An 11,533-nucleotide genomic window follows, 5' to 3' on the forward strand; every position below is an offset into this window, starting at 1 on the left:
TTTTTATGGAATTGTATTTTCTAAAAAATTTAAGACGATTATTATTATTGAATATTTATCTGTTATAATTTTTCAACTTGTAACTGATAATGACTTTAAAGTTTAATCTGATAGAACCTTAAAGCTATGCATTTAAATGGATCACTTCCTGCCAAACAACTAGATTTAGAAAAGATGAACATAATCTTATATGCTACACCAAATTTATATGGAACGTTTCGGCATGCAGCAGTATCACAAAATGCAAATTTTATAAACTCGATACTATATTTCTAGAAATTGAATTTCTTAATTTTGTTTTCAGATAATTGATAAGCCTTGAATATTTCATAAAATGAATATCTATTTATTTAAACCAAAGAAGATATATTCGATAGGGTACAAATATATTTGTTTAAGTTTCAGGATATATAGTGACTATTCATTCTCATTTGAACATGCACATCTAAATCACGAATTGGAATGTTTTCTTCACCTATCGATGTGTAGTACACAATATAAGATGTTCAGTTCTAAATATTTTTTAAAAATGAGAATATGAAGAATGTACTAAGAGTACAATACAAATCATTATTCGACAAGAATCAAAATACCAACAACCTATTATCCTACCCTCAACCCCACCCCACCCAAAAAAATAACAAACAAGAAAAACCAAAAAAAGAAACCGACAACGTGACAAACAGCAGTCTTAAAACAATACATAGAAAACTAAATAATGAGATAAAAACGAACCCAACCGAAAATCAGGGAGAACTCATAAGCTCATCAGTTCCCACTATTGACTCGTAGCACTATCAATTGTGGTATTTATGAAGAGTAAAAAAAGTCGGTGGTTGATTGCAATCGGCATTGTTGCTACAAATTGGAACATTTCCGTGGACATCTCTTCCATAACGGTCAACCAAAATCATGATGGCATTCAGAAACTTTTCCCAAAGAAATCAAGATAGGAAACGGAATGGAGTTATATACTCATTATGCAGGCGTTGTCAATATTTGCTTTATAGAGTTGGAAAAGATCTCAACCAATGTGCTGTGAATTTGGTTATAATTTTCATTTGCAAGACATGAGTTAGCCTATATTTTGACGTCTTTACATCTTTGGATGTTTGATGTCAACTAATTGCTATTTAAGTCTTTTAAATACATGATTTTATACGTTCTTATTGGCTTCTAACTCGCTATCAGAAAATGCGAGTACTCTCAGATATGCACTTAGTGCTTTTTTTATTGTTAGGGATAGTGTAGATACAGGACAAAAAATCCAATATGATTCAATGGTAATTGATAATGTTTCCATTGCTTGGTAATTTAGGCTGATCTCGCCTCGATTGGTAAGATAACACATAGTTTTGCCACTGCTGTAGAATAGGTAAAGCAAATAAAAAATCGATGAGAATCAAGAAAATAGAAGAATACTTAGTAACCATCATTGTACTTGTTACAAATGTATCTATACATTTAGAATCAAGTATATGTTCTAAAATTATATCAAACTTAAAGAGTAATTTGTCCAACTATGTAGACGGATATATAGTCATAATTTTTATCAAAATCTTACGAAAATGTAAACCGATATAGTCAATTATTTGAAGAGGATTTTAAAAAACAAACATTAACAGCATAGTAAAGGAAAAATAAGTTGACATTAAAAATGTTGTAATGACGTTTTTGTAAATTCTATTCTGGCACAAAGCAGCATGACTTATAAAATAATGTTTACATTTTTTTTACACATTTCTAGAGGCAATTCTATTTTTCAAAGTGTTTGAAAATATGCGTTACTGTTGAACTAATCTCATCGATCAAAAAGAAAAAAAGATAAAATAATTTTTTATCCTCTGAATTAGTATACAAAGAAATTGTGATAAGGCATCCAGATGTCCATTCATTGGAGATCACTTCTAACGTCTTATCAAATCTGTCAGAATCTGTCAGGAGAACTGTTCTAGGACAGATGTAGAACTGTCATTCTGACATCTTTTAGACAGATCAGCCAGAACAGTTCTTACCTAGAACTGATCCTGACAGTTCTACCCTAGAACATTTTAGACCGTTCAACGACTAGAACTAATTTGGACAGTTCTAAGAACAGTTATATGACAGATTATTCCTACAGTTTTAATAAGAGGTTAGAAGTGATCTCCAATGTGAGTTATATGTCTACCAGAAATAAATATTTGTTCACAAAAATATTTAAAATAAATGTCTTTAAATATTGGCTTACAAGTACTAGTAACCAAACTTTTTTGTGTTCCCGATAACACAGTAAAATCTGCCAAAAGTACGTCATCTTAACTTGATGAGCAACAATATATCAATAGTTTACCGATGTGTCAATCTAATAAATTGTTTAGAAGACAAAGCAAGGTAACACACACAACTAACGGAATTACATTAGCTCTAAAGAATTGAGACTAGGTTCGTTGACAGGATCATACTCTTGCTATGTATCACCACGGCCATGCAAATCAACTTTGTTTACAACAATATGTCCGTAACAAAGTTGTAACCCTTTGGTGACATTGTGATGACATATTATACACATAAGAACTTTTGTAATGTTAAATCAAATACTGTAACTGTTGGCTTGTCATAATTGTTGAGGATGGTAAATGTGTGACATCACAACGAACATTTCGGCTAAAGAATTACCGGACTATACATTATCTAAATCTATTTACCAAGAGAATACTTTGAAATGACCGAAGAAGTGTGCTGTGATTTGCTTTTCATTCCCCTAAAAAAAGGACATTTCCGTCTTAAATTATTGTAAATCTGTAACCTTTTAAGCAGTTTTTGAATTAGTAATACGTTTAAGCAGTACCCTACTCTTCATCAGACTGTTTGAACTTGGAGCAATCGTGTATTCAGTCAAAAACTATAAAATCAGTATTCAATAGAACTAAGATATTTAACCTTTCCTTGTCCTTTTCGGTTTTACATCTTGACTGCCTTTAAATCTGGCGTATAAAAATATGTTTAATTTGTTACCTTTTGTTGGCTATTATTAGTTTGTTTCTCTGTCCTATATTTTTTCCCATTCATTTGTTTATTTATTGTAACCCTGTCGCGTTATGTTGTCATTTTCATGTTATAATTAACACTGCCATTAAAGCGGGAGGTTTGACATGCCACAAAACCAGGTTCAACCCACCATTTTTTCATAAAACGCCCTGTACCAAGTCAGGAAAATGGCCATTGTTGCATTATAGTTCGTTTCTGTGTGTGTTACATTTCGGTGTTGTGTCTCTGATGTGTCGTAGTTCTCTTATTTTTGATACGTTTCCCTCAGTTTTAGTTTATAACCCGGATTTGTTTTTTTCTCTATTGATTTATGAATTTTGAACAGCGGTATACTACTGTTGTCTTTATTTAATGAAGAAACGTCGATACCTATATCGGCTGCTATGATGTCTTATGTGACATGTGTGCAAATGAAAATATTTTTGGAGCTCAAAGAGACATGCTTTATATACTGATGTACTGTTGGCTACTAGGAATCAACCAGCAGACCTCTCAATATCTGATCTTTTCCATCTATCATTTATACGATTATATATCCATGTATATGTGTTGCTTAGATACCACACATATATATCTATAAGTATTTCCTTGTTGTTCTGATTATGTGTAAATGGTTTTGGATTACATGTAAGAATATACCAATGAGTATCTGACGAATATTAAGAGGATCATTGAGATGAAGAAAAGGAGGAGCTTAAAAACTGTTTGACGTATATATCAAAATCACTACTTAATGTATCATCATTTTTGAAGTAAGACATTTATTTTAGTAAACTTAAATTATAATGTAATTATAAGAGACTGTACAAAATATATAGACACTTCACGACTAGATAATAAACAGTGTTGATGATCATTCAAAAGAAACATTGTTTAAATATGCCGATCATAGCAAGTGTTCCCAAACTATACAAATAGTGAATGATGTAACAAAAGAAAATATGTTTACTCAGTACCACAGACGTTGATGAACTCTTTTATACCAATCTTCAAATATTAAATTTTTTGACAAATGGACTTTTTCGGTACAGAGCAGTCTTCGTCTTCAAACTGATTACCTGATGACGAAAATGTAAGAGACAAGCAGTTTTGAACACTATTACCATTCGGTTCACCAGTACGAAACAGCGACATATTGATAGTTTGTCCATCTTCCCATAGCCAGGTACCTTCGTTCGTGTCATCAGAACCACCGATCCAATAATCGTCAACTGCAAATAAAATTATCAAATCAAAAATTAACAAATCAAAAATATCAAATCAAATATTCCCAAAATCATAATGAAAGTTCTTTTCTAAAGACTATCAATGCATTATATGATGTTTAAGATTTTTAAATGAAATACTAATTTGAAATTTGCATGAATAAAAGATATTCAATATACAGAAACATATTAGGAATTATGTCAAGTAAATTTACAGATCAAGCAAGTACTATCAAAACTGTACTGTACCTATATCTTTTTCACACATCATCTTAATACTAATCGTGTACTCATTGCGTTCCCACCATAGTAGGTTGTCTGTTGGTACAATTGCCAAAGCATCTCTATTGTTCCAGGTTCCAAAGGTAGTATAATCGTATAGGTAGTCGTTAAAGGCGAGGTAGCTCTGGTCATAATTTCTCCAGTCTCCGTCCATGTTAAAGTCATTTACACCTATCCAGACGTCATTTGTACTGAGAATTAGAAATTTTATAAATAATGTCAAAAATTTCATTTATTATAATTTATAAAAGTGTTTTTGCATTTCTTCAACAAACATTTTCTTCTGAACAAAACAAATAATTTACATAAGACATAGAGTGTACGTATTTCATAATAACTAAACAAAAAATAGTAATTGAACATACAATCTTGGAAGTCAATCCTTATCTAAAGCTACATGTAATGAAAAAAAAAATGTTACAGTTTTTTTTCTTTTAAAATAAAACCAAATCACTTCCATTATAAGATGTATAGTTACTCTTCTAACATACCAAGAGTACAGATAAAAAGTCATTTATCTAATATAGACATTATATATACAATCCCAACAATATTGCTTATATATTTGTAATTTGAACTCTTGTGGATAGTTGTCCAACTGGCTATCGTACCACAACTCCTTATTTGTCATTTCAAAAGTTAATGTCTTATTGTTATGAAACAGATGGTACATGCATCTTCGTGTTCGCATCTCTGGTTTTGTCCGAACCATAAATCTTTTAATTTAAATGAAAAAGGCGAGGAATACGGAAGAAAACAAAGTATTTATATCAGAATTACCTCCCATTAATGCCCAAAGCATTGACAACGTAAATGTAAGTGTCTACATCCGGGAACGATGCTGGTGTTCCTCCACTTTCGATGCAAGTTGTTACTGATGGGTAATATGTAGCAGGGGTTGGCGTCAGCCAGTAACATTTGTTAATGTATGGTACAAAAGCACCATCGCATAAGTAATCTAAAAACCATACAAGATTAGCAATGTTACTTTGAATATTTAAATTTACATTGTGACAAAATAATGATTTACTTAACGTATAAATATTCAAAAATTGAACGAAGATACCGAAGATGAAATAAAACTCATAATCCAAATAACACCAGGGTCAAGAAAAAAAAACCCATGAAAGTTAAACAACAATAACGAACACCACACAGAAAACTAAAGACTATTCAACAAGATTCCAGCCTAAAAGCTCGTGATGTTCTCGGGATTTCCGTAAGGATAAGCAGTTAAAGACTAACAATTGACAAATTATTATTATAATTATTAGGTTTTTTTAAAAGAAAATTACGATTATAATTCACATTCGGTAATATCATAATCGCGAAAACTGGGAAAATAGTAGTTACTGAAAGTTAATATATCGAAATGGTTTCAGATTTATAATCCTTTCCTTAAAGTGCAAACTCTATACGACAAAACAACGAGTTTGGATATTATATGAGAGCGTAAAGTAGAGCATACCTACATGTGTATGTGTGTTCGAAGAACCTGGTATTATTCCTGGTGTTTAAAGGACTTTGTATCTGCTGTGACCTTGAGAATGTAATTGACTAGTCCTAGGAATTTTAAGGTTATTTCAATGACATCGTAAAAAGTATTAGCCAATGATTACATTTAAGTTGCAGGTCAAGTAGCACAGAGCGATCATATAATGATTATATTTAATCTTGACATTAAAATGATCAGACGACACGTTGAACTTGCAGGTCGAATAACACAATGCGATCATGTAGCGATGTAAGTAAATATTCATGGGATTTTTTAAATGTATATGTGCTCTACATCCAGTCTTCAACTCATGTGATACCAGGTTATCATTTATCAATTCATGTTGTTTAAAAATGAAGAACGATTCTGATTTCTATGAGAATTTTGATTGTTTGACAAGTTATAATATATACTTAGCTGCAAATACAGACAAACATGAAAACATAATTTTGTTTTCTTTATTTTTTAACTTTAAATTAACAGACTATCATATGTAATATCAAATACAAAATTTTATGATGACCCCACCTGTCAAATGGTTTGTCCCGGTTGATACGTCCTGATTTGATCATTTTTATGCCCGCGTCACACTGTCCCGATTTCAATATACGATGGACACCCGAATGCGAAAATTGTAAGCTCGTACGAAGTTGGTCCCGATCTCGTTAAAATACCAAAAAGTGACCGAAGCAAGTACGATGAATAACGAAGTCTATACGATGGTGCCGAAATTATATACGATAGCAAAAGATGGACAAACGAAGGTTAACCGAAGACGGGTATTTAAGCTTCATATCTCAGCCGAAGCCTACACGATGGATCACGAAGGCTACACGATGGATTACGAAGGCTACACGATGGTTTACGATGATGGCGCGATGGCCATACGATGTCTAAAAGATACGAACAGAATTTCGACAACATATCGTTTCTGTACAAGTCTGCCATGCATGGCGGGAAATCGATCTTTTTGTCTAATTCTTATAAAACTTAGTTTATTATCCCCTCGCCTACTACATGTAATTTGTGTGTAGATAAAATTGTTATGGACACTCTAGAACCAAAACTCAAAACTTGGTATGGTGTTACTCGTTAAGAATATCTTAAGCGCTATTGACTTTAAAGTTCAAAGGTCAAGGTCACAGTGGCAGTTGTAATACAAGGCAATATCACCCTTGTTGACACTCTAAAACCAATATGCTTCAAAAGATTTTAACCACAAATGGTATATTGTTCCTCCTTGTAATGATCTGACATTTTTTTACGTTCAAGGCCAAAGGTCAAGGTCATGCAGATGGACTTGTATTTTCTCCTTGAAATAGCATAATACACAGGAAATTGGTTGCTCATATTTTTACCTGCTGGTTCTATGCAGACAATATTAAAGGTATTTCCAGTTACTGAATGTTTTGGTTGATTTCAAAAAAAATAGTTAATGTATCAAATGTGCATATTCAATTTACCATTTTCTGCATGTGTCATTATATTACATATACAAATATAGTGTCCATATTTGTCCCCAATATGTTACATACGAGAGGATGCCACGCTCGGCATTGCCTTGTTTGAACTGTAAAAAGTGTGCACTAGTCTGAATAATCACCCATAATTATGCCCAAGTTTACTGATCTATCTTAAAGGTAAGGTAATGGGTTCGTTGATCCCTTTTATTCAAAAAGAGCTTTTTCCAGGAGAATATCATAATAATATATAGACAAAAGGAAGGATGTGGGGAAAGCAACAAATGCGTCAAAATATGACATATAGAAAACAAAATGGTTATGGAGTAAACATTCGTGTGACAACAACTCCGACGATACATAAAAAATCAGAATAATGAAGAAAAAGTTGGTTTCCCTATATACGTGTACCTGCAGTGTTGGTGTACGAGGCGCGTTTATGATTTTCATTATGTTACTTAATATGAACAATTGACAAAAAATAATATTTTACTTGTAAAAGTAAATTCTGAGTCTGTAATAGCTGCTCTTCTTGTTCCATTTGAATTAATAGAAACAACGCTGTCGCCTTTCTTGTTTTCATAGAATCATATGATATGAGCTCCATGTTTTGTGAACGTCTTTCTTAACTGTCGTATTAGACTGACCAGTGCATATCGCGCATGGCACTTTAAATGTATTTTAGCGCGAAAATTAACTTACATTAAGCTGGATTTATTGCCTTCGTTGTTCCATCTTGTCGCCTTCGTACTTTTATTCGATGGCAACACGACGGGATTACGAGGTCTTCACGAAGTCGTGTTGCCATCGTAAGACTTTCGGGTATCTTCGTGATTCATTCGTGTAGACATCGTAATGTCAAAACTGCCCGATGGAAACGATGGAAACACGAATGCAATACGATGTGCAAAGATGCATTCCCGGTGACATTACGATGGTGAGGATGGTGATACGAACTCAATACGAACCATCAACATCGGACGCACCTTCGGGGATTTTTTAACATGTTAAAAAATTTAGAACCCTTCCCGAAGTTGTCCCGAAGGCTAAAAAAAGTGGCCGATGGTTCTACGATGGTTAAAGAATAGCCCGATCTGGATACGATCGGTCCCGATTTTGAAAATTTCCATTATCGTGTTGCCATCGGCGAAAAAATCGGGACAGTGTGACGCGGGCATTAACAATTGTTTAACATTCTGAATTTGAAGAAGAAAATATGAGGAAGATACGAAGGTGGTAATTTAAAACCTATAATTTCGAAAAGAAACTGACATTGACATGAAAAAAAAAACCGAAATAAAACCGAATGACAAACAAGGCAAAAAAAGAACACCCTTTACAGTAGTACAAAGAAAATTGAAGACAACTTTTTTTCAGTCATACATATGAATTTTAAACTCTTTATTTCACCAAACTTTTAAGCTTGCATTTCTGTCGATTTCTTTAAGTATACCCCCTCCACAAAAAAAAAAAAAAAAAAAAAAAAAAAAAAGAAAATGTAAAATTATTTATTTTTAAGTCGTTAAGGGGAGTTTTGAATTCGAGATTTATCATAGGATGGAAAATAAAACGAAGGTTGCACAATATTTAGACTAGTTATCACTGATAACAAATATTTAATAATATATCATACATAAAAAAAAAAAAAAAAAGCCAATCATACCTGGTAAATTTTTCAAAGCATCAATCTTGTCTGCTTTTTCAAGAATAATTGGACTGGTAGATTCATCGTTGCAGAATTGTTTAGCATCTGTCCATGAGTTGTTTGTGTTGACAACTTTGTAACATATTGATGTCTCGTTACTGTAGGTGTAACCATTGTCACAATAAACTGGGAAAAAAAAGAAAATGTGACTTTTATAAACTGTACTTCAATCGGAATCCGGCTTCACTCGTTTACACCAGCAGGTAACGGATACCTCTATGTTCAGCTGTTAAGTCATTCATTTGTATTGCAAAACTTTCTTTTAAAAGTAATCGAATTAATAAATCAGCTATCCCGAATATCTATTGCAAAACTTCCTTTTGAAAGTAATCAAATTATTAAATCAGCTATCCCTAATATCCACCTATTTTTTTATTATGCTTACTCTTTAATGTGTTCAATAACAAAGTCGTATTGCATGTAAATACTGGGGGAAATATATAAAGGGTCACAAAACAAAGAAAAAATCTAAAGTGTGGGTTTTTGTTTAATCATTAACGAATCAAAGTGAAATAGTGAAATAATGATCCGCTATTGGTGGTCTGTATGGTTCAGTTTTGTTAAAATAAGCCAAGAATCATTGATGATGAATTATTCACTTGCAATTGAATAATTCAACATCATTGATTCCGTATTCTTGTGAACTTCAATTAAACCCTTTAGCTAGAGGGTGAATTGTGAGAGTTGAGTTATGTAAAGGAAAAGAATGTCAACATTAACAGTGAAACAGAGGTAAATCATTTGATTGACTGATTCGATCCAAGAAACATCATTCTTATTCAGGTTAAAACGATGATCAACATATATTTTTAATCTATAATATGAAATTAAACAGACCTAGAAAAATCTAATTGCACGATTTCCTTATCTTTTTATATCTATATTTATGTTTATATCGCAATTATATGACCATTTTGCACTTTGAACGATATTTTATTGTTATAACTCAACGATTCGTCCAGATGAGAGGTGTCATATTTCCCTAGATCGATTTACTAGTGTATTCATGCATAAGGAATAAAAGTACATGTTAACCCCGCCACATTCTGTATGTGCCTGTCCCAAGTCAGGAGCCTGTCATTCAGTGGTTGTCGATTGTTGCTGTATATTATGTTTTTTTGTTCATTATTCTTAACATAAATCAGACCGTTAGTTTTTCCCGTTTTAATTGTTTTATATTGATCATTTCGGGGCAATTTAAAGCTGACTATGCGGTATGATTGTAATTATTGTTGAAGTCCTTACGGTGACCTATAATTGTTAATTTCAGTATCATTTGGTCTCTTGGGAAGAATTGTCTCATTAGCAATCATACCACATTTTCTTTCCATTTTATATATGTGCTTAATTTCAATGCCTACTTTTAAAAATAAGTATCCATAAGTTTTGATTAAAAGATGATTTACTTTAAACACTGAGGAAAATAAAATGATTAATCGTCAACATGTTCGCATATTTTCTTTTCTTCAGTGTTTCAAGTAAACCAGACAGATCTGCTGCACTATTTCAGTTTTTTAAATACATACTGGAGTAGAAATTTTAAGATGTTCTCTAAGACGGGAAATTGACAAAGGTCTTCTACATTTCAAATTAATACGCAAAAAGTTATTCTCAATTAATTGTCATACTATTATAGTAGATTTGATTATTTTCCTAAAAGTAAATGAAGAAATCAAATATAAAATTGTTTGAAAGTCAGTTTTCATACTTTCTTTTCTGTAAAATTCCATTCCATTCAACGTTGTCAAGTCAGGCATATTTGGAAGAAACTCGCCATATCCACTGCACGTAATGTCTCCATAAAAGAACGATTTACACTGAATATCATTTTGACAGTGTATTGCACATATATGGATGGACTGGACGTTATGACTCCATAGTGTCCCAGTCGTAACGTACTTGTTTCTATATTGGACTAATTGTAGATAATTCTGAGTCTTTATTGATACAGTGCCTAAAATGTAAAAATAAACACTCATCAAAGATACCAGACTCAAAATTCTAAAGCGACATCGTCTGAAACGTTCGGTTTGATTGGATAACATCACTAATTTTCAGGACATCAATTCGAATCAGTTGGAAGGCCAAACCAACTGAACTGAGGTGAAGATCATAAAATACGAAAATTCTAAAACGTTTTTACAATGAATTACTCTTCAGTGATGCTTGAGGCTAAAATTTTTGAAAAGCAAAAACTCATGATACATGTACAGCCCGTAACAGAGTAGTGATCGAATTCGCGTTTCTTTACCGTCAGAATAAGTTACGTTATCGACAAACTTATTTCAGAAGTGACATAATTTAATTTTCTTCATCGACAAAATATCTCATGTCCAACGTTTAAGTTTTCATTGTT

General features: G+C 32.4%; 1 long non-coding RNA gene across 1 annotated transcript; it reads right to left on the minus strand.

Annotated features, from left to right (window-relative positions):
* Window positions 1-3,784: 3,784 nt before the first annotated feature.
* Window positions 3,785-11,113, minus strand: LOC143062350 (uncharacterized). The gene is made up of 5 exons (XR_012974706.1): window positions 10,886-11,113; window positions 9,136-9,303; window positions 5,298-5,475; window positions 4,485-4,708; window positions 3,785-4,241 (listed from the first exon to the last, which is right to left on the minus strand). It is a non-coding gene; the product is annotated as an uncharacterized LOC143062350 (long non-coding RNA).
* Between the last annotated feature and the right edge of the window lie 420 nt (window positions 11,114-11,533).

This window comes from Mytilus galloprovincialis, chromosome 2 (genome assembly GCF_965363235.1).
Source record: "Mytilus galloprovincialis chromosome 2, xbMytGall1.hap1.1, whole genome shotgun sequence".
Lineage (NCBI taxonomy): Eukaryota > Metazoa > Mollusca > Bivalvia > Mytilida > Mytilidae > Mytilus > Mytilus galloprovincialis.